This window comes from Stegostoma tigrinum, unplaced genomic scaffold (assembly GCF_030684315.1).
Source record: "Stegostoma tigrinum isolate sSteTig4 unplaced genomic scaffold, sSteTig4.hap1 scaffold_167, whole genome shotgun sequence".
In the NCBI taxonomy this organism is placed as follows: Eukaryota; Metazoa; Chordata; class Chondrichthyes; order Orectolobiformes; family Stegostomatidae; genus Stegostoma; species Stegostoma tigrinum.
Window position 1 is genome coordinate 467832 of NW_026728108.1, and position 25812 is coordinate 493643.

The 25812-nt window shown below is 49.0% G+C and overlaps 1 protein-coding gene across 5 annotated transcripts in view; it reads right to left on the reverse strand.

The window, feature by feature from the left end:
• LOC132207818 (complement C4-like) overlaps window positions 1-25812 on the reverse strand; it is a 343465-nt gene that overhangs the window by 200044 nt on the left and 117609 nt on the right. The window lies entirely within an intron of this gene.

Sequence of the window (25812 nt, forward strand, 5' to 3'; positions counted from 1 at the left end):
TGCGTCCCTTTTCGGTCAGGCACTGTATCCCATTTCCCTCAGTCACTGCACCCCAAGCCCGCTCGGGCACTGATTCCCTATGAACTCAGAAACTCCTTCCCAGTACCTCTGTCACCGCAGCTCATGTCCCTCAGTCACTGCATCCCATGTCCCTCAGTCACTGCATCACATTTCACTCAGTCACTGCATCACATTTCACTCAGTCACTGCATCACATTTCACTCGGTCAAAGCATCCCATTTACTAAATCACTGCATCTCCTTCACCACAGTCACTGCATCACATTTCCATCAGTCACTGTTTCCCGTATCTCACAGACGATGAATTCAATTTTCCACACTGACTGCATCCCATTTCCCTCAGTCACTGCGTCCCATTTCCCTCAGTCACTGCATCACATTTCCATCAGACACTGCAGCTCATGTCACTCTGTCACTGCATCCAATTTCCATCAGTCACTGCATCCCATTTCACCCAGTCACTGCATCCCATGTCCGTGTGTCACTGCATCCCATGTCCCTCAGTCACTGCATCCCATGTCCCTAAGTCACAGCATCCCATGTCCCTCAGTCACTGCATCCCATTTGACTCAGCCACTGCATCCTATTTGACTCAGTGACTGCATCACAGTTCACTCAGTGACGTAATCACATTTCACTCAGTGACGGAATCACATTTCAGTGAGTCACTGCGTCCCATTTCACGCAGTCACTGCATCCCTTTTCACTCAGTCACTGCATCCCATTTCACTCAGTCACTGCATCCCATTTCACTCTGCCACTACATCACATTTCACGCAGTCACTGCATCCCATTTCCATCAGTCACTGCATCCCATTTCACACAGTCACTGCATCGCATTTCAGTCAGTCACTGTATCCCATTTCACTCAGTCGCTGCATCCCCTTCACCACAGTCACTGCATCCCATTTCCATCAGTCACTGTTTTCGTATCTCACAGACAGTGCATTCTCAGCTTCTCATTTCACTCAGTCACTGCAGCTCATGTCGCTCTGTCACTGCATCCAATTTCCATCAGTCAGTGCATCAAATTTCACTCAGTCACTGCATCCCATTTCCCTCAGTCACTGCATCACATTTCAATCAGGCACTGCATCTCATTTCACTCAGTCAGTGCACCTCATGTCACTCTGTCACTGCATCCAATTTCCATCAGTCACTGCATCCCATTTCACTCAGTGACTGCATCCCAATTCACTCAGTGACTGAATCACATTTCACTCAGTCACTGCATCGCATTTCACGCAGTCACTGCATCCCATTTCCCTCAGTCACTGCATCCCAATTCCCTCAGTCACTGCATCCCATGTCCGTGCGTCACTGCATCCCATGTCTCTCAGTCACTGCATCTCATGTCCCTCAGTCACTGCATCCCACGTCCTTCAGTCACTGCATCCCATTTCACTCAGTCAGTGCGTCCCTTTTCGCTCAGGGACTGTATCCCATTTCCCTCAGTCACTGCACCCCAAGCCCGCTCGGGCACTGATTCCCGATTAACTCAGTCACTCCTTCCCAGTACCTCTGTCACTGCAGCTCATGTCACTCTGTCACTGCATCACATTTCCATCAGACAGTGCATCTCCTTTCAGTCAGTCACTGCATCCCATTTCCCTCAGTCACGGCATCCCATTTCCCTCAGTCACTGCATCCCATGTCCCTCAGTCACTGCTTCCCATGTCCCTCAGTCACTGCTTCCCATGTCCCTCAGTCACTGCTTCCCATGTCCCTCAGTCACTGCATCCCATTTCACTCAATCACTGCATCCCATTTCACTCAATCACTGCATCCCATTTCACTCAGTCACTGTATCCCATTTCCTTCAGTCACTGCATCTCCTTCACCACAGTCACTGCATCCCATTTCACGCAGTGACTGCATCACATTTCACTCAGTCACTGCATCGTATTTTACTCAGTCACTGCATCCCATTTCACTCAGTCACTGCATCTCCTTCACCATAGTCACTGCATCCCATTTCCATCACTCACTGTTTCCCTTATCTCACAGATGCTGCATTCAATTTCCCACAGTCACTGCTTCCCATTTCCCATCGTCACAGCATCTCCTTTCCGTCAGTGTCTGCATCACAATTCACTCAGTGATTGCATCCCATTTCACTCAGTCACAGCATCACATTTCACTCAGTCACAGCATCACATTTCACTCAGTCACAGCATCACATTTCACTCAGTCACTGCATCACATTTCACTCAGTCACTGCATCACATTTCACTCAGTCACTGCATCACATTTACTCAATCACTGCATCTCCTTTCACCACAGTCACTGCATCACATTTCCATCAGTCACTGTTTCCCGTATCTCACAGACGATGAATTCATTTTCCCAGACTCACTGCATCCCATTTCCCTCAGTCACTGCATCCCATTTCCCTCAGTCACAGCATCACATTTCACTCAGTCACAGCATCACATTTCACTCAGTCACTGCATCACATTTCACTCAGTCACTGCATCACATTTCACTCAGTCACTGCATCACATTTACTCAATCACTGCATCTCCTTTCACCACAGTCACTGCATCACATTTCCATCAGTCACTGTTTCCCGTATCTCACAGACGATGAATTCATTTTCCCAGACTCACTGCATCCCATTTCCCTCAGTCACTGCATCCCATTTCCCTCAGTCACTGCATCACATTTCCTTCAGACACTGCAGCTCATGTCACTCTGTCACTGCATCCAATTTCCATCAGTGACTGCATCCCGTTTCACCCAGTCACTGCATTCCATTGCACTCAGTGATGCATCCCATTTCAAGCAGTCACTGCATCACATTGCACTCAGTGACTGCATCCCAATTCCATCAGGCACTGCATCCCATGTCCATGTGTCACTGCATCCCATGTCCGTGTGTCACTGCATCCCATGTCCGTGTGTCACTGCATCCCATGTCCGTGTGTCACTGCATCCCATGTCCGTGTGTCACTGCGTCCCATGTCCCTCAGTCACTGCATCACATTTCACTGAGTCACTGCATCACATTGCACTCAGTGACTGCATCGCATTTCACTCAGTCACTGCATCCCATTTCACGCAGTCACTGCATCCCATTTCGATCAGTCATTGCATCCCATGTCCGTGTGTCACTGCATCCCATGTCCCTCAGTCACTGCATCCCATGTCCCTCAGTCACTGCATCCCATTTCACTCAGTCACTGCTTCTCATTTCACTCAGTCACTGCTTCTCATTTCACTCAGTCACTGCATCCCATTTCACTCTGCCACTTCATCCTATTTCACACAGTGACGGAATCACAATTCACTCAGTGACAGAATCACATTTCACTGAGTCACTGCGTCCCATTACACGCAGTCACTGCATCCCATTTCACGCAGTCACTGCATCGCATTTCACGCAGTCACTGCATCACATGTCACTCAGTCACTGCATCACATTTCAGTCAGTCACTGCATCCCAATTCACTCCATCACTGCATCTCCTTCACCACAGTCACAGCATCCCATTTCCATCAGTCACTGGTTCCCCTATCTCACAGACGCTGCATTCAATTTCCGACACTCACTGTATCCCATTTCCCATAGACACAGCATCTCCTTTCCCACAGTCTCTGCATCTCATTTCAATCAGTGATTGCATCCTACTACCCAAAAATAGTGCATCCCACTTCCCTCAGTCACTGCATCCCATTTCACTCAGTCACTGCATCCCACTTTCCTCAGTCACTGCATCCCATTTCACTCAGTCACTGCAACCCATTTCACTCAGTCACTGCATCCCATTTCACTCAGTCACTGCATCCAATTTCCGTCAGTCACTCCATCCCATTTCCCTCAGTCGCAGCATTCCATTTCCCACAGACACTGCATTTCCTTTCCTTAAATCACTGCATCCCATTTCACTCAGTCACTGCACCCCAAGCCCGCTCGGGCACTGCATCCCGATTAACTCAGTCACTCCTTCCCAGTACCTCAGCCACTGCATCGCATTTCACTCAGTCACTACATCACATGTCACTCAGTCACTGCATCACATGTCACTCCGTCACTGCATCACATTTCACTCAGTCACTGCATCCCAATTCACTCCATCACTGCATCTCCCTCACCTCAGTCACCGCATCCCATTTCGATCAGTCACTGCATCCCATTTCCACCAGTTACTGCATCCCATTTCACTCAGCCACTGCATCCCATTTCACTAAGACAGTGCATCCCATTTCTCTCAGCCACTGTATCCCATTTCCCTCAGTCACTGTACTCCAAGCCGGCTCGGGCACTGCCTCCCTATTAACTCAGTCACTGCATCCCATTTCACTCAGTCACTGCATCCCATGTCCCTCAGTCACTGCATCCCATTTTACTCAATCACTGCATCCCATTTCACTCAGTCACTGCATTCCATTTCCCTCAGTCAGTGCATCTCCTTCACGACAGTCACTGCATCCCATTTCACTTAGTCACTGCATCCCATTTCCGTCAGTCACTGCATCCCATTTCCCTCAGTCACTCCTTCCCAGTACCTCAGTCACTGCATCCTATTTCCCTCAATTACTGCATCACATTGCACTCAGGCACTGTATCCCATTTCCCTCAGTCACTGCACCCCAAGCCCGCTCGGGCACTGCATCACTATTCACTCAGTCACTGCATCCCTTGTCCCACAGTAACTGCATCACATTTCCATCAGTCACTACATCTCATTTCACTCATTCACTACATCTCATTTCACTAATTCACTGCATCCCATTTCACGCAGTCACTGCATCCCATTTCCCTCGGTCACAGCATCTCATTTCACTCGGTCACTGCATCCCATTTCCCTCAGTCACTGCATCTCATTTCACTCAGTCACTGCATCGCATTTCACTCAGTCACTGCATCGCATTTCACTCAGTCACTGCATCGCATTTCACTCCGCCACTGCATCGCATTTCACTCCGCCACTGCATCGCATTTCACTCCGCCACTGCATCGCATTTCACTCAGTCACTGCATCACATTTCAATCAGACACTGCATCTCATTTCACTCGGTCACTGGACCTCATGTCACTCTGTCACTGCATCCAATTTCCATCAGTCACTGCATCCCATTTCACTCAGTGATGCATCCCATTTCACTCAGTGACTGCATCCCAATTCACTCAGTGACTGAATCACATTTCACTCAGTCACTGCATCGCATTTCACGCAGTCACTGCATCCTATTTCACTCAGTCACTGCATCCCATTTCACTCAGTCACTGCATCTCCTTCAACACAGTTACTGCATCCCATTTCCATCAGTCACTGTTTCCCGTATCTCACAGACGCTGCATTCAATTTCCCATACTCAGTGCATCCCATTTCCCATCGTCACAGCATCACCTTGCCCTCAGTCTCATCATCTCATTTCACTCAGTGATTGCATCCTTCTTCCCACAAATACTGCACCCCATTTCCCTCAGTCACTGCATCCCATTTCCGTCAGTCACTGCATCTCATTTCACTCGGTCAGTGCATCCCATTTCCCTCAGTCACTGCATCCGATTTCACTCAGTCACTGCATCCCATTTCATCCAGTCACTGCATCCCATTGTACTCAGTAATGCATCCCATTTCACTCAGCGGCTGCATCCCATTTCACTCAGTGACTAAATCACATTTCACTCAATCACTGCATCCGATTTCACTCAGTCACTGCATCCCATTTCCCTCAGTCACTGCATCCCATTTCCCTCAGTCACTGCATCCCATTTCAAGCAGTCACTGCATCACATTTCAAGCAGTCACTGCATCACATTTCAAGCAGTCACTGCATCTCCTTCACCACAGTCACTGCATCACACTTCCATCAGTCACTATTTCCCTTATCTCACAGACGATGCATTCAATTTCCCACACTCACTGCATCCCATTTCCCATATTCACAGCATCTCCTTTCCCTCAGTCTCTGCATCGCATTTCACTCAGTGATTGCATCCTCCTTCCGACAAATACTGCATCCCATTTCCCTCAGTCACTGCATCCCATGTCTGTGTGTCACTGCATCCCATGGCTCTCAGTCACTGCATCTCATGTCCCTCAGTCACTGCATCCCATATCCCTCAGTCACTGCATCCCATTTCACTCAGTCAGTGCGTCCCTTTTCGGTCAGGCACTGTATCCCATTTCCCTCAGTCACTGCACCCCAAGCCCGCTCGGGCACTGATTCCCTATGAACTCAGAAACTCCTTCCCAGTACCTCTGTCACCGCAGCTCATGTCCCTCAGTCACTGCATCCCATGTCCCTCAGTCACTGCATCACATTTCACTCAGTCACTGCATCACATTTCACTCAGTCACTGCATCACATTTCACTCGGTCAAAGCATCCCATTTACTAAATCACTGCATCTCCTTCACCACAGTCACTGCATCACATTTCCATCAGTCACTGTTTCCCGTATCTCACAGACGATGAATTCAATTTTCCACACTGACTGCATCCCATTTCCCTCAGTCACTGCGTCCCATTTCCCTCAGTCACTGCATCACATTTCCATCAGACACTGCAGCTCATGTCACTCTGTCACTGCATCCAATTTCCATCAGTCACTGCATCCCATTTCACCCAGTCACTGCATCCCATGTCCGTGTGTCACTGCATCCCATGTCCCTCAGTCACTGCATCCCATGTCCCTAAGTCACAGCATCCCATGTCCCTCAGTCACTGCATCCCATTTCACTCAGCCACTGCATCCTATTTGACTCAGTGACTGCATCACAGTTCACTCAGTGACGTAATCACATTTCACTCAGTGACGGAATCACATTTCAGTGAGTCACTGCGTCCCATTTCACGCAGTCACTGCATCCCTTTTCACTCAGTCACTGCATCCCATTTCACTCAGTCACTGCATCCCATTTCACTCTGCCACTACATCACATTTCACGCAGTCACTGCATCCCATTTCCATCAGTCACTGCATCCCATTTCACACAGTCACTGCATCGCATTTCAGTCAGTCACTGTATCCCATTTCACTCAGTCGCTGCATCCCCTTCACCACAGTCACTGCATCCCATTTCCATCAGTCACTGTTTTCGTATCTCACAGACAGTGCATTCTCAGCTTCTCATTTCACTCAGTCACTGCAGCTCATGTCGCTCTGTCACTGCATCCAATTTCCATCAGTCAGTGCATCAAATTTCACTCAGTCACTGCATCCCATTTCCCTCAGTCACTGCATCACATTTCAATCAGGCACTGCATCTCATTTCACTCAGTCAGTGCACCTCATGTCACTCTGTCACTGCATCCAATTTCCATCAGTCACTGCATCCCATTTCACTCAGTGACTGCATCCCAATTCACTCAGTGACTGAATCACATTTCACTCAGTCACTGCATCGCATTTCACGCAGTCACTGCATCCCATTTCCCTCAGTCACTGCATCCCAATTCCCTCAGTCACTGCATCCCATGTCCGTGCGTCACTGCATCCCATGTCTCTCAGTCACTGCATCTCATGTCCCTCAGTCACTGCATCCCACGTCCTTCAGTCACTGCATCCCATTTCACTCAGTCAGTGCGTCCCTTTTCGCTCAGGGACTGTATCCCATTTCCCTCAGTCACTGCACCCCAAGCCCGCTCGGGCACTGATTCCCTATGAACTCAGAAACTCCTTCCCAGTACCTCTGTCACCGCAGCTCATGTCCCTCAGTCACTGCATCCCATGTCCCTCAGTCACTGCACCCCATTTCCCTCCGTCACTGCATCCCATTTCCCTCCGTCACTGCATCTCATTTCACTCGGTCAGTGCATCCCATTTCCCTCAGTCACTGCATCCGATTTCACTCAGTCACTGCATCCCATTTCATCCAGTCACTGCATCCCATTGTACTCAGTAATGCATCCCATTTCACTCAGCGGCTGCATCCCATTTCACTCAGTGACTAAATCACATTTCACTCAGTCACTGCATCCGATTTCACTCAGTCACTGCATCCCATTTCCCTCAGTCACTGCATCCCATTTCCCTCAGTCACTGCATCCCATTTCAAGCAGTCACTGCATCACATTTCAAGCAGTCACTGCATCACATTTCAAGCAGTCACTGCATCTCCTTCACCACAGTCACTGCATCACACTTCCATCAGTCACTATTTCCCTTATCTCACAGACGATGCATTCAATTTCCCACACTCACTGCATCCCATTTCCCATATTCACAGCATCTCCTTTCCCTCAGTCTCTGCATCGCATTTCACTCAGTGATTGCATCCTCCTTCCGACAAATACTGCATCCCATTTCCCTCAGTCACTGCATCCCATGTCTGTGTGTCACTGCATCCCATGGCTCTCAGTCACTGCATCTCATGTCCCTCAGTCACTGCATCCCATATCCCTCAGTCACTGCATCCCATTTCACTCAGTCAGTGCGTCCCTTTTCGGTCAGGCACTGTATCCCATTTCCCTCAGTCACTGCACCCCAAGCCCGCTCGGGCACTGATTCCCTATGAACTCAGAAACTCCTTCCCAGTACCTCTGTCACCGCAGCTCATGTCCCTCAGTCACTGCATCACATTTCACTCAGTCACTGCATCACATTTCACTCAGTCACTGCATCACATTTCACTCAGTCACTGCATCACATTTCACTCGGTCAAAGCATCCCATTTACTAAATCACTGCATCTCCTTCACCACAGTCACTGCATCACATTTCCATCAGTCACTGTTTCCCGTATCTCACAGACGATGAATTCAATTTTCCACACTGACTGCATCCCATTTCCCTCAGTCACTGCGTCCCATTTCCCTCAGTCACTGCATCACATTTCCATCAGACACTGCAGCTCATGTCACTCTGTCACTGCATCCAATTTCCATCAGTCACTGCATCCCATTTCACCCAGTCACTGCATCCCATGTCCGTGTGTCACTGCATCCCATGTCCCTCAGTCACTGCATCCCATGTCCCTAAGTCACAGCATCCCATGTCCCTCAGTCACTGCATCCCATTTCACTCAGCCACTGCATCCTATTTGACTCAGTGACTGCATCACAGTTCACTCAGTGACGTAATCACATTTCACTCAGTGACGGAATCACATTTCAGTGAGTCACTGCGTCCCATTTCACGCAGTCACTGCATCCCTTTTCACTCAGTCACTGCATCCCATTTCACTCAGTCACTGCATCCCATTTCACTCTGCCACTACATCACATTTCACGCAGTCACTGCATCCCATTTCCATCAGTCACTGCATCCCATTTCACACAGTCACTGCATCGCATTTCAGTCAGACACTGCATCTCATTTCACTCGGTCACTGGACCTCATGTCACTCTGTCACTGCATCCAATTTCCATCAGTCACTGCATCCCATTTCACTCAGTGATGCATCCCATTTCACTCAGTGACTGCATCCCAATTCACTCAGTGACTGAATCACATTTCACTCAGTCACTGCATCGCATTTCACGCAGTCACTGCATCCTATTTCACTCAGTCACTGCATCCCATTTCACTCAGTCACTGCATCTCCTTCAACACAGTTACTGCATCCCATTTCCATCAGTCACTGTTTCCCGTATCTCACAGACGCTGCATTCAATTTCCCATACTCAGTGCATCCCATTTCCCATCGTCACAGCATCACCTTGCCCTCAGTCTCATCATCTCATTTCACTCAGTGATTGCATCCTTCTTCCCACAAATACTGCACCCCATTTCCCTCCGTCACTGCATCCCATTTCCGTCAGTCACTGCATCTCATTTCACTCGGTCAGTGCATCCCATTTCCCTCAGTCACTGCATCCGATTTCACTCAGTCACTGCATCCCATTTCATCCAGTCACTGCATCCCATTGTACTCAGTAATGCATCCCATTTCACTCAGCGGCTGCATCCCATTTCACTCAGTGACTAAATCACATTTCACTCAGTCACTGCATCCGATTTCACTCAGTCACTGCATCCCATTTCCCTCAGTCACTGCATCCCATTTCCCTCAGTCACTGCATCCCATTTCAAGCAGTCACTGCATCACATTTCAAGCAGTCACTGCATCACATTTCAAGCAGTCACTGCATCTCCTTCACCACAGTCACTGCATCACACTTCCATCAGTCACTATTTCCCTTATCTCACAGACGATGCATTCAATTTCCCACACTCACTGCATCCCATTTCCCATATTCACAGCATCTCCTTTCCCTCAGTCTCTGCATCGCATTTCACTCAGTGATTGCATCCTCCTTCCGACAAATACTGCATCCCATTTCCCTCAGTCACTGCATCCCATGTCTGTGTGTCACTGCATCCCATGGCTCTCAGTCACTGCATCTCATGTCCCTCAGTCACTGCATCCCATATCCCTCAGTCACTGCATCCCATTTCACTCAGTCAGTGCGTCCCTTTTCGGTCAGGCACTGTATCCCATTTCCCTCAGTCACTGCACCCCAAGCCCGCTCGGGCACTGATTCCCTATGAACTCAGAAACTCCTTCCCAGTACCTCTGTCACCGCAGCTCATGTCCCTCAGTCACTGCATCCCATGTCCCTCAGTCACTGCATCACATTTCACTCAGTCACTGCATCACATTTCACTCAGTCACTGCATCACATTTCACTCGGTCAAAGCATCCCATTTACTAAATCACTGCATCTCCTTCACCACAGTCACTGCATCACATTTCCATCAGTCACTGTTTCCCGTATCTCACAGACGATGAATTCAATTTTCCACACTGACTGCATCCCATTTCCCTCAGTCACTGCGTCCCATTTCCCTCAGTCACTGCATCACATTTCCATCAGACACTGCAGCTCATGTCACTCTGTCACTGCATCCAATTTCCATCAGTCACTGCATCCCATTTCACCCAGTCACTGCATCCCATGTCCGTGTGTCACTGCATCCCATGTCCCTCAGTCACTGCATCCCATGTCCCTAAGTCACAGCATCCCATGTCCCTCAGTCACTGCATCCCATTTCACTCAGCCACTGCATCCTATTTGACTCAGTGACTGCATCACAGTTCACTCAGTGACGTAATCACATTTCACTCAGTGACGGAATCACATTTCAGTGAGTCACTGCGTCCCATTTCACGCAGTCACTGCATCCCTTTTCACTCAGTCACTGCATCCCATTTCACTCAGTCACTGCATCCCATTTCACTCAGTCACTGCATCCCATTTCACTCTGCCACTACATCACATTTCACGCAGTCACTGCATCCCATTTCCATCAGTCACTGCATCCCATTTCACGCAGTCACTGCATCCCTTTTCACTCAGTCACTGCATCCCATTTCACTCAGTCACTGCATCCCATTTCACTCAGTCACTGCATCCCATTTCACTCTGCCACTACATCACATTTCACGCAGTCACTGCATCCCATTTCCTTCAGTCACTGCATCCCATTTCCCTCAGTCACTGCACCCCAAGCCCGCTCGGGCACTGATTCCCGATTAACTCAGTCACTCCTTCCCAGTACCTCTGTCACTGCAGCTCATGTCACTCTGTCACTGCATCACATTTCCATCAGACAGTGCATCTCCTTTCAGTCAGTCACTGCATCCCATTTCCCTCAGTCACGGCATCCCATTTCCCTCAGTCACTGCATCCCATGTCCCTCAGTCACTGCATCCCATGTCCCTCAGTCACTGCTTCCCATGTCCCTCAGTCACTGCATCCCATTTCACTCAGTCACTGCATCCCATTTCACTCAATCACTGCATCCCATTTCACTCAGTCACTGTATCCCATTTCCTTCAGTCACTGCATCTCCTTCACCACAGTCACTGCATCCCATTTCACGCAGTGACTGCATCACATTTCACTCAGTCACTGCATCGTATTTTACTCAGTCACTGCATCCCATTTCACTCAGTCACTGCATCTCCTTCACCATAGTCACTGCATCCCATTTCCATCACTCACTGTTTCCCTTATCTCACAGATGCTGCATTCAATTTCCCACAGTCACTGCTTCCCATTTCCCATCGTCACAGCATCTCCTTTCCGTCAGTGTCTGCATCGCAATTCACTCAGTGATTGCATCCCATTTCCCTCAGTCACTGCATCTCATTTCACTCGGTCAGTGCATACCATTTCACTCAGTCACAGCATCACATTTCACTCAGTCACAGCATCACATTTCACTCAGTCACTGCATCACATTTCACTCAGTCACTGCATCACATTTCACTCAGTCACTGCATCACATTTACTCAATCACTGCATCTCCTTTCACCACAGTCACTGCATCACATTTCCATCAGTCACTGTTTCCCGTATCTCACAGACGATGAATTCATTTTCCCAGACTCACTGCATCCCATTTCCCTCAGTCACTGCATCCCATTTCCCTCAGTCACTGCATCACATTTCCTTCAGACACTGCAGCTCATGTCACTCTGTCACTGCATCCAATTTCCATCAGTGACTGCATCCCGTTTCACCCAGTCACTGCATTCCATTGCACTCAGTGATGCATCCCATTTCAAGCAGTCACTGCATCACATTGCACTCAGTGACTGCATCCCAATTCCATCAGGCACTGCATCCCATGTCCATGTGTCACTGCATCCCATGTCCGTGTGTCACTGCATCCCATGTCCGTGTGTCACTGCATCCCATGTCCGTGTGTCACTGCATCCCATGTCCGTGTGTCACTGCGTCCCATGTCCCTCAGTCACTGCATCACATTTCACTGAGTCACTGCATCACATTGCACTCAGTGACTGCATCGCATTTCACTCAGTCACTGCATCCCATTTCACGCAGTCACTGCATCCCATTTCGATCAGTCATTGCATCCCATGTCCGTGTGTCACTGCATCCCATGTCCCTCAGTCACTGCATCCCATGTCCCTCAGTCACTGCATCCCATGTCCCTCAGTCACTGCATCCCATTTCCCTCAGTCACTGCATCCGATTTCACTCAGTCACTGCATCCCATTTCATCCAGTCACTGCATCCCATTGTACTCAGTAATGCATCCCATTTCACTCAGCGGCTGCATCCCATTTCACTCAGTGACTAAATCACATTTCACTCAGTCACTGCATCCGATTTCACTCAGTCACTGCATCCCATTTCCCTCAGTCACTGCATCCCATTTCCCTCAGTCACTGCATCCCATTTCAAGCAGTCACTGCATCACATTTCAAGCAGTCACTGCATCACATTTCAAGCAGTCACTGCATCTCCTTCACCACAGTCACTGCATCACACTTCCATCAGTCACTATTTCCCTTATCTCACAGACGATGCATTCAATTTCCCACACTCACTGCATCCCATTTCCCATATTCACAGCATCTCCTTTCCCTCAGTCTCTGCATCGCATTTCACTCAGTGATTGCATCCTCCTTCCGACAAATACTGCATCCCATTTCCCTCAGTCACTGCATCCCATGTCTGTGTGTCACTGCATCCCATGGCTCTCAGTCACTGCATCTCATGTCCCTCAGTCACTGCATCCCATATCCCTCAGTCACTGCATCCCATTTCACTCAGTCAGTGCGTCCCTTTTCGGTCAGGCACTGTATCCCATTTCCCTCAGTCACTGCACCCCAAGCCCGCTCGGGCACTGATTCCCTATGAACTCAGAAACTCCTTCCCAGTACCTCTGTCACCGCAGCTCATGTCCCTCAGTCACTGCATCCCATGTCCCTCAGTCACTGCATCACATTTCACTCAGTCACTGCATCACATTTCACTCAGTCACTGCATCACATTTCACTCGGTCAAAGCATCCCATTTACTAAATCACTGCATCTCCTTCACCACAGTCACTGCATCACATTTCCATCAGTCACTGTTTCCCGTATCTCACAGACGATGAATTCAATTTTCCACACTGACTGCATCCCATTTCCCTCAGTCACTGCGTCCCATTTCCCTCAGTCACTGCATCACATTTCCATCAGACACTGCAGCTCATGTCACTCTGTCACTGCATCCAATTTCCATCAGTCACTGCATCCCATTTCACCCAGTCACTGCATCCCATGTCCGTGTGTCACTGCATCCCATGTCCCTCAGTCACTGCATCCCATGTCCCTAAGTCACAGCATCCCATGTCCCTCAGTCACTGCATCCCATTTCACTCAGCCACTGCATCCTATTTGACTCAGTGACTGCATCACAGTTCACTCAGTGACGTAATCACATTTCACTCAGTGACGGAATCACATTTCAGTGAGTCACTGCGTCCCATTTCACGCAGTCACTGCATCCCTTTTCACTCAGTCACTGCATCCCATTTCACTCAGTCACTGCATCCCATTTCACTCTGCCACTACATCACATTTCACGCAGTCACTGCATCCCATTTCCATCAGTCACTGCATCCCATTTCACACAGTCACTGCATCGCATTTCAGTCAGTCACTGTATCCCATTTCACTCAGTCGCTGCATCCCCTTCACCACAGTCACTGCATCCCATTTCCATCAGTCACTGTTTTCGTATCTCACAGACAGTGCATTCTCAGCTTCTCATTTCACTCAGTCACTGCAGCTCATGTCGCTCTGTCACTGCATCCAATTTCCATCAGTCAGTGCATCAAATTTCACTCAGTCACTGCATCCCATTTCCCTCAGTCACTGCATCACATTTCAATCAGGCACTGCATCTCATTTCACTCAGTCAGTGCACCTCATGTCACTCTGTCACTGCATCCAATTTCCATCAGTCACTGCATCCCATTTCACTCAGTGACTGCATCCCAATTCACTCAGTGACTGAATCACATTTCACTCAGTCACTGCATCGCATTTCACGCAGTCACTGCATCCCATTTCCCTCAGTCACTGCATCCCAATTCCCTCAGTCACTGCATCCCATGTCCGTGCGTCACTGCATCCCATGTCTCTCAGTCACTGCATCTCATGTCCCTCAGTCACTGCATCCCACGTCCTTCAGTCACTGCATCCCATTTCACTCAGTCAGTGCGTCCCTTTTCGCTCAGGGACTGTATCCCATTTCCCTCAGTCACTGCACCCCAAGCCCGCTCGGGCACTGATTCCCGATTAACTCAGTCACTCCTTCCCAGTACCTCTGTCACTGCAGCTCATGTCACTCTGTCACTGCATCACATTTCCATCAGACAGTGCATCTCCTTTCAGTCAGTCACTGCATCCCATTTCCCTCAGTCACGGCATCCCATTTCCCTCAGTCACTGCATCCCATGTCCCTCAGTCACTGCTTCCCATGTCCCTCAGTCACTGCTTCCCATGTCCCTCAGTCACTGCTTCCCATGTCCCTCAGTCACTGCTTCCCATGTCCCTCAGTCACTGCATCCCATTTCACTCAATCACTGCATCCCATTTCACTCAATCACTGCATCCCATTTCACTCAGTCACTGTATCCCATTTCCTTCAGTCACTGCATCTCCTTCACCACAGTCACTGCATCCCATTTCACGCAGTGACTGCATCACATTTCACTCAGTCACTGCATCGTATTTTACTCAGTCACTGCATCCCATTTCACTCAGTCACTGCATCTCCTTCACCATAGTCACTGCATCCCATTTCCATCACTCACTGTTTCCCTTATCTCACAGATGCTGCATTCAATTTCCCACAGTCACTGCTTCCCATTTCCCATCGTCACAGCATCTCCTTTCCGTCAGTGTCTGCATCACAATTCACTCAGTGATTGCATCCCATTTCCCTCAGTCACTGCATCTCATTTCACTCGGTCAGTGCATACCATTTCACTCGGTCAGTGCATACCATTTCACTCAGTCACAGCATCACATTTCACTCAGTCACAGCATCACATTTCACTCAGTCACAGCATCACATTTCACTCAGTCACTGCATCACATTTCACTCAGTCACTGCATCACATTTCACTCAGTCACTGCATCACATTTACTCAATCACTGCATCTCCTTTCACCACAGTCACTGCATCACATTTCCATCAGTCACTGTTTCCCGTATCTCACAGACGATGAATTCATTTTCCCAGACTCACTGCATCCCATTTCCCTCAGTCACTGCATCCCATTTCCCTCAGTCACAGCATCACATTTCACTCAGTCACTGCATCACATTTCACTCAGTCACTGCATCACATTTCACTCAGTCACTGCATCACATTTCACTCAGTCACTGCATCACATTTACTCAATCACTGCATCTCCTTTCACCACAGTCACTGCATCACATTTCCATCAGTCACTGTTTCCCGTATCTCACAGACGATGAATTCATTTTCCCAGACTCACTGCATCCCATTTCCCTCAGTCACTGCATCCCATTTCCCTCAGTCACTGCATCACATTTCCTTCAGACACTGCAGCTCATGTCACTCTGTCACTGCATCCAATTTCCATCAGTGACTGCATCCCGTTTCACCCAGTCACTGCATTCCATTGCACTCAGTGATGCATCCCATTTCAAGCAGTCACTGCATCACATTGCACTCAGTGACTGCATCCCAATTCCATCAGGCACTGCATCCCATGTCCATGTGTCACTGCATCCCATGTCCGTGTGTCACTGCATCCCATGTCCGTGTGTCACTGCATCCCATGTCCGTGTGTCACTGCATCCCATGTCCGTGTGTCACTGCGTCCCATGTCCCTCAGTCACTGCATCACATTTCACTGAGTCACTGCATCACATTGCACTCAGTGACTGCATCGCATTTCACTCAGTCACTGCATCCCATTTCACGCAGTCACTGCATCCCATTTCGATCAGTCATTGCATCCCATGTCCGTGTGTCACTGCATCCCATGTCCCTCAGTCACTGCATCCCATGTCCCTCAGTCACTGCATCCCATTTCACTCAGTCACTGCTTCTCATTTCACTCAGTCACTGCTTCTCATTTCACTCAGTCACTGCATCCCATTTCACTCAGTCACTGCATCCCATTTCACTCTGCCACTTCATCCTATTTCACACAGTGACGGAATCACAATTCACTCAGTGACAGAATCACATTTCACTGAGTCACTGCGTCCCATTACACGCAGTCACTGCATCCCATTTCACGCAGTCACTGCATCGCATTTCACGCAGTCACTGCATCACATGTCACTCAGTCACTGCATCACATTTCAGTCAGTCACTGCATCCCAATTCACTCCATCACTGCATCTCCTTCACCACAGTCACAGCATCCCATTTCCATCAGTCACTGGTTCCCCTATCTCACAGACGCTGCATTCAATTTCCGACACTCACTGTATCCCATTTCCCATAGACACAGCATCTCCTTTCCCACAGTCTCTGCATCTCATTTCAATCAGTGATTGCATCCTACTACCCAAAAATAGTGCATCCCACTTCCCTCAGTCACTGCATCCCATTTCACTCAGTCACTGCATCCCACTTTCCTCAGTCACTGCATCCCATTTCACTCAGTCACTGCAACCCATTTCACTCAGTCACTGCATCCCATTTCACTCAGTCACTGCATCCAATTTCCGTCAGTCACTCCATCCCATTTCCCTCAGTCGCAGCATTCCATTTCCCACAGACACTGCATTTCCTTTCCTTAAATCACTGCATCCCATTTCACTCAGTCACTGCACCCCAAGCCCGCTCGGGCACTGCATCCCGATTAACTCAGTCACTCCTTCCCAGTACCTCAGCCACTGCATCGCATTTCACTCAGTCACTACATCACATGTCACTCAGTCACTGCATCACATGTCACTCCGTCACTGCATCACATTTCACTCAGTCACTGCATCCCAATTCACTCCATCACTGCATCTCCCTCACCTCAGTCACCGCATCCCATTTCGATCAGTCACTGCATCCCATTTCCACCAGTTACTGCATCCCATTTCACTCAGCCACTGCATCCCATTTCACTAAGACAGTGCATCCCATTTCTCTCAGCCACTGTATCCCATTTCCCTCAGTCACTGTACTCCAAGCCGGCTCGGGCACTGCCTCCCTATTAACTCAGTCACTGCATCCCATTTCACTCAGTCACTGCATCCCATGTCCCTCAGTCACTGCATCCCATTTTACTCAATCACTGCATCCCATTTCACTCAGTCACTGCATTCCATTTCCCTCAGTCAGTGCATCTCCTTCACGACAGTCACTGCATCCCATTTCACTTAGTCACTGCATCCCATTTCCGTCAGTCACTGCATCCCATTTCCCTCAGTCACTCCTTCCCAGTACCTCAGTCACTGCATCCTATTTCCCTCAATTACTGCATCACATTGCACTCAGGCACTGTATCCCATTTCCCTCAGTCACTGCACCCCAAGCCCGCTCGGGCACTGCATCACTATTCACTCAGTCACTGCATCCCTTGTCCCACAGTAACTGCATCACATTTCCATCAGTCACTACATCTCATTTCACTCATTCACTACATCTCATTTCACTAATTCACTGCATCCCATTTCACGCAGTCACTGCATCCCATTTCCCTCGGTCACAGCATCTCATTTCACTCGGTCACTGCATCCCATTTCCCTCAGTCACTGCATCTCATTTCACTCAGTCACTGCATCGCATTTCACTCAGTCACTGCATCGCATTTCACTCAGTCACTGCATCGCATTTCACTCCGCCACTGCATCGCATTTCACTCCGCCACTGCATCGCATTTCACTCAGTCACTGCATCACATTTCAATCAGACACTGCATCTCATTTCACTCGGTCACTGGACCTCATGTCACTCTGTCACTGCATCCAATTTCCATCAGTCACTGCATCCCATTTCACTCAGTGATGCATCCCATTTCACTCAGTGACTGCATCCCAATTCACTCAGTGACTGAATCACATTTCACTCAGTCACTGCATCGCATTTCACGCAGTCACTGCATCCTATTTCACTCAGTCACTGCATCCCATTTCACTTAGTCACTGCATCTCCTTCAACACAGTTACTGCATCCCATTTCCATCAGTCACTGTTTCCCGTATCTCACAGACGCTGCATTCAATTTCCCATACTCAGTGCATCCCATTTCCCATCGTCACAGCATCACCTTGCCCTCAGTCTCATCATCTCATTTCACTCAGTGATTGCATCCTTCTTCCCACAAATACTGCACCCCATTTCCCTCAGTCACTGCATCCCATTTCCGTCAGTCACTGCATCTCATTTCACTCGGTCAGTGCATCCCATTTCCCTCAGTCACTGCATCCGATTTCACTCAGTCACTGCATCCCATTTCATCCAGTCACTGCATCCCATTGTACTCAGTAATGCATCCCATTTCACTCAGCGGCTGCATCCCATTTCACTCAGTGACTAAATCACATTTCACTCAATCACTGCATCCGATTTCACTCAGTCACTGCATCCCATTTCCCTCAGTCACTGCATCCCATTTCCCTCAGTCACTGCATCCCATTTCAAGCAGTCACTGCATCACATTTCAAGCAGTCACTGCATCACATTTCAAGCAGTCACTGCATCTCCTTCACCACAGTCACTGCATCACACTTCCATCAGTCACTATTTCCCTTATCTCACAGACGATGCATTCAATTTCCCACACTCACTGCATCCCATTTCCCATATTCACAGCATCTCCTTTCCCTCAGTCTCTGCATCGCATTTCACTCAGTGATTGCATCCTCCTTCCGACAAATACTGCATCCCATTTCCCTCAGTCACTGCATCCCATGTCTGTGTGTCACTGCATCCCATGGCTCTCAGTCACTGCATCTCATGTCCCTCAGTCACTGCATCCCATATCCCTCAGTCACTGCATCCCATTTCACTCAGTCAGTGCGTCCCTTTTCGGTCAGGCACTGTATCCCATTTCCCTCAGTCACTGCACCCCAAGCCCGCTCGGGCACTGATTCCCTATGAACTCAGAAACTCCTTCCCAGTACCTCTGTCACCGCAGCTCATGTCCCTCAGTCACTGCATCCCATGTCCCTCAGTCACTGCATCACATTTCACTCAGTCACTGCATCACATTTCACTCAGTCACTGCATCACATTTCACTCGGTCAAAGCATCCCATTTACTAAATCACTGCATCTCCTTCACCACAGTCACTGCATCACATTTCCATCAGTCACTGTTTCCCGTATCTCACAGACGATGAATTCAATTTTCCACACTGACTGCATCCCATTTCCCTCAGTCACTGCGTCCCATTTCCCTCAGTCACTGCATCACATTTCCATCAGACACTGCAGCTCATGTCACTCTGTCACTGCATCCAATTTCCATCAGTCACTGCATCCCATTTCACCCAGTCACTGCATCCCATGTCCGTGTGTCACTGCATCCCATGTCCCTCAGTCACTGCATCCCATGTCCCTAAGTCACAGCATCCCATGTCCCTCAGTCACTGCATCCCATTTCACTCAGCCACTGCATCCTATTTGACTCAGTGACTGCATCACAGTTCACTCAGTGACGTAATCACATTTCACTCAGTGACGTAATCACATTTCACTCAGTGACGGAATCACATTTCAGTGAGTCACTGCGTCCCATTTCACGCAGTCACTGCATCCCTTTTCACTCAGTCACTGCATCCCATTTCACTCAGTCACTGCATCCCATTTCACTCAGTCACTGCATCACATTTCACGCAGTCACTGCATCCCATTTCACACAGTCACTGCATCCCATTTCACACAGTCACTGCATCGCATTTCAGTCAGTCACTGTATCCCATTTCACTCAGTCGCTGCATCCCCTTCACCACAGTCACTGCATCCCATTTCCATCAGTCACTGTTTTCGTATCTCACAGACAGTGCATTCTCAGCTTCTCATTTCACTCAGTCACTGCAGCTCATGTCGCTCTGTCACTGCATCCAATTTCCATCAGTCAGTGCATCAAATTTCACTCAGTCACTGCATCCCATTTCCCTCAGTCACTGCATCACATTTCAATCAGGCACTGCATCTCATTTCACTCAGTCAGTGCACCTCATGTCACTCTGTCACTGCATCCAATTTCCATCAGTCACTGCATCCCATTTCACTCAGTGACTGCATCCCAATTCACTCAGTGACTGAATCACATTTCACTCAGTCACTGCATCGCATTTCACGCAGTCACTGCATCCCATTTCCCTCAGTCACTGCATCCCAATTCCCTCAGTCACTGCATCCCATGTCCGTGCGTCACTGCATCCCATGTCTCTCAGTCACTGCATCCCATGTCCCTCACTTACTGCATCCCACGTCCTTCAGTCACTGCATCCCATTTCACTCAGTCAGTGCGTCCCTTTTCGCTCAGGGACTGTATCCCATTTCCCTCAGTCACTGCACCCCAAGCCCGCTCGGGCACTGATTCCCGATTAACTCAGTCACTCCTTCCCAGTACCTCTGTCACTGCAGCTCATGTCACTCTGTCACTGCATCACATTTCCATCAGACAGTGCATCTCCTTTCAGTCAGTCACTGCATCCCATTTCCCTCAGTCACGGCATCCCATTTCCCTCAGTCACGGCATCCCATGTCCCTCAGTCACTGCTTCCCATGTCCCTCAGTCACTGCTTCCCATTTCACTCAGTCACTGCATCCCATTTCACTCAATCACTGCATCCCATTTCACTCAGTCACTGTATCCCATTTCCTTCGGTCACTGCATCTCCTTCACCACAGTCACTGCATCCCATTTCACGCAGTGACTGCATCACATTTCACTCAGTCACTGCATCGTATTTTACTCAGTCACTGCATCCCATTTCACTCAGTCACTGCATCTCCTTCACCATAGTCACTGCATCCCATTTCCATCACTCACTGTTTCCCTTATCTCACAGATGCTGCATTCAATTTCCCACAGTCACTGCTTCCCATTTCCCATCGTCACAGCATCTCCTTTCCGTCAGTGTCTGCATCGCAATTCACTCAGTGATTGCATCCCATTTCCCTCAGTCACTGCATCTCATTTCACTCGGTCAGTGCATACCATTTCACTCAGTCACAGCATCACATTTCACTCAGTCACAGCATCACATTTCACTCAGTCACTGCATCACATTTCACTCAGTCACTGCATCACATTTCACTCAGTCACTGCATCACATTTACTCAATCACTGCATCTCCTTTCACCACAGTCACTGCATCACATTTCCATCAGTCACTGTTTCCCGTATCTCACAGACGATGAATTCATTTTCCCAGACTCACTGCATCCCATTTCCCTCAGTCACTGCATCCCATTTCCCTCAGTCACTGCATCACATTTCCTTCAGACACTGCAGCTCATGTCACTCTGTCACTGCATCCAATTTCCATCAGTGACTGCATCCCGTTTCACCCAGTCACTGCATTCCATTGCACTCAGTGATGCATCCCATTTCAAGCAGTCACTGCATCACATTGCACTCAGTGACTGCATCCCAATTCCATCAGGCACTGCATCCCATGTCCATGTGTCACTGCATCCCATGTCCGTGTGTCACTGCATCCCATGTCCGTGTGTCACTGCATCCCATGTCCGTGTGTCACTGCATCCCATGTCCGTGTGTCACTGCGTCCCATGTCCCTCAGTCACTGCATCACATTTCACTGAGTCACTGCATCACATTGCACTCAGTGACTGCATCGCATTTCACTCAGTCACTGCATCCCATTTCACGCAGTCACTGCATCCCATTTCGATCAGTCATTGCATCCCATGTCCGTGTGTCACTGCATCCCATGTCCCTCAGTCACTGCATCCCATGTCCCTCAGTCACTGCATCCCATTTCACTCAGTCACTGCTTCTCATTTCACTCAGTCACTGCTTCTCATTTCACTCAGTCACTGCATCCCATTTCACTCTGCCACTTCATCCTATTTCACACAGTGACGGAATCACAATTCACTCAGTGACAGAATCACATTTCACTGAGTCACTGCGTCCCATTACACGCAGTCACTGCATCCCATTTCACGCAGTCACTGCATCGCATTTCACGCAGTCACTGCATCACATGTCACTCAGTCACTGCATCACATTTCAGTCAGTCACTGCATCCCAATTCACTCCATCACTGCATCTCCTTCACCACAGTCACAGCATCCCATTTCCATCAGTCACTGGTTCCCCTATCTCACAGACGCTGCATTCAATTTCCGACACTCACTGTATCCCATTTCCCATAGACACAGCATCTCCTTTCCCACAGTCTCTGCATCTCATTTCAATCAGTGATTGCATCCTACTACCCAAAAATAGTGCATCCCACTTCCCTCAGTCACTGCATCCCATTTCACTCAGTCACTGCATCCCACTTTCCTCAGTCACTGCATCCCATTTCACTCAGTCACTGCAACCCATTTCACTCAGTCACTGCATCCCATTTCACTCAGTCACTGCATCCAATTTCCGTCAGTCACTCCATCCCATTTCCCTCAGTCGCAGCATTCCATTTCCCACAGACACTGCATTTCCTTTCCTTAAATCACTGCATCCCATTTCACTCAGTCACTGCACCCCAAGCCCGCTCGGGCACTGCATCCCGATTAACTCAGTCACTCCTTCCCAGTACCTCAGCCACTGCATCGCATTTCACTCAGTCACTACATCACATGTCACTCAGTCACTGCATCACATGTCACTCCGTCACTGCATCACATTTCACTCAGTCACTGCATCCCAATTCACTCCATCACTGCATCTCCCTCACCTCAGTCACCGCATCCCATTTCGATCAGTCACTGCATCCCATTTCCACCAGTTACTGCATCCCATTTCACTCAGCCACTGCATCCCATTTCACTAAGACAGTGCATCCCATTTCTCTCAGCCACTGTATCCCATTTCCCTCAGTCACTGTACTCCAAGCCGGCTCGGGCACTGCCTCCCTATTAACTCAGTCACTGCATCCCATTTCACTCAGTCACTGCATCCCATGTCCCTCAGTCACTGCATCCCATTTTACTCAATCACTGCATCCCATTTCACTCAGTCACTGCATTCCATTTCCCTCAGTCAGTGCATCTCCTTCACGACAGTCACTGCATCCCATTTCACTTAGTCACTGCATCCCATTTCCGTCAGTCACTGCATCCCATTTCCCTCAGTCACTCCTTCCCAGTACCTCAGTCACTGCATCCTATTTCCCTCAATTACTGCATCACATTGCACTCAGGCACTGTATCCCATTTCCCTCAGTCACTGCATCACATTTCCTTCAGACACTGCAGCTCATTTCACTCTGTCACTGCATCCAATTTCCATCAGTGACTGCATCCCGTTTCACCCAGTCACTGCATTCCATTGCACTCAGTGATGCATCCCATTTCAAGCAGTCACTGCATCACATTGCACTCAGTGACTGCATCCCAATTCCATCAGGCACTGCATCCCATGTCCATGTGTCACTGCATCCCATGTCCGTGTGTCACTGCATCCCATGTCCGTGTGTCACTGCATCCCATGTCCGTGTGTCACTGCATCCCATGTCCGTGTGTCACTGCGTCCCATGTCCCTCAGTCACTGCATCACATTGCACTCAGTGACTGCATCGCATTTCACTCAGTCACTGCATCCCATTTCACGCAGTCACTGCATCCCATTTCGATCAGTCATTGCATCCCATGTCCGTGTGTCACTGCATCCCATGTCCCTCAGTCACTGCATCCCATGTCCCTCAGTCACTGCATCCCATTTCACTCAGTCACTGCTTCTCATTTCACTCAGTCACTGCTTCTCATTTCACTCAGTCACTGCTTCTCATTTCACTCAGTCACTGCATCCCATTTCACTCTGCCACTTCATCCTATTTCACACAGTGACGGAATCACAATTCACTCAGTGACAGAATCACATTTCACTGAGTCACTGCGTCCCATTACACGCAGTCACTGCATCCCATTTCACGCAGTCACTGCATCGCATTTCACGCAGTCACTGCATCACATGTCACTCAGTCACTGCATCACATTTCAGTCAGTCACTGCATCCCAATTCACTCCATCACTGCATCTCATTCACCACAGTCACAGCATCCCATTTCCATCAGTCACTGGTTCCCCTATCTCACAGACGCTGCATTCAATTTCCGACACTCACTGTATCCCATTTCCCATAGACACAGCATCTCCTTTCCCACAGTCTCTGCATCTCATTTCAATCAGTGATTGCATCCTACTACCCAAAAATAGTGCATCCCACTTCCCTCAGTCACTGCATCCCATTTCACTCAGTCACTGCATCCCACTTTCCTCAGTCACTGCATCCCATTTCACTCAGTCACTGCAACCCATTTCACTCAGTCACTGCATCCCATTTCACTCAGTCACTGCATCCAATTTCCGTCAGTCACTCCATCCCATTTCCCTCAGTCGCAGCATTCCATTTCCCACAGACACTGCATTTCCTTTCCTTAAATCACTGCATCCCATTTCACTCAGTCACTGCACCCCAAGCCCGCTCGGGCACTGCATCCCGATTAACTCAGTCACTCCTTCCCAGTACCTCAGCCACTGCATCGCATTTCACTCAGTCACTACATCACATGTCACTCAGTCACTGCATCACATGTCACTCCGTCACTGCATCACATTTCACTCAGTCACTGCATCCCAATTCACTCCATCACTGCATCTCCCTCACCTCAGTCACCGCATCCCATTTCGATCAGTCACTGCATCCCATTTCCACCAGTTACTGCATCCCATTTCACTCAGCCACTGCATCCCATTTCACGAAGACAGTGCATCCCATTTCTCTCAGCCACTGTATCCCATTTCCCTCAGTCACTGTACTCCAAACCGGCTCGGGCACTGCCTCCCTATTAACTCAGTCACTGCATCCCATTTCACTCAGTCACTGCATCCCATGTCCCTCAGTCACTGCATCCCATTTTACTCAATCACTGCATCCCATTTCACTCAGTCACTGCATTCCATTTC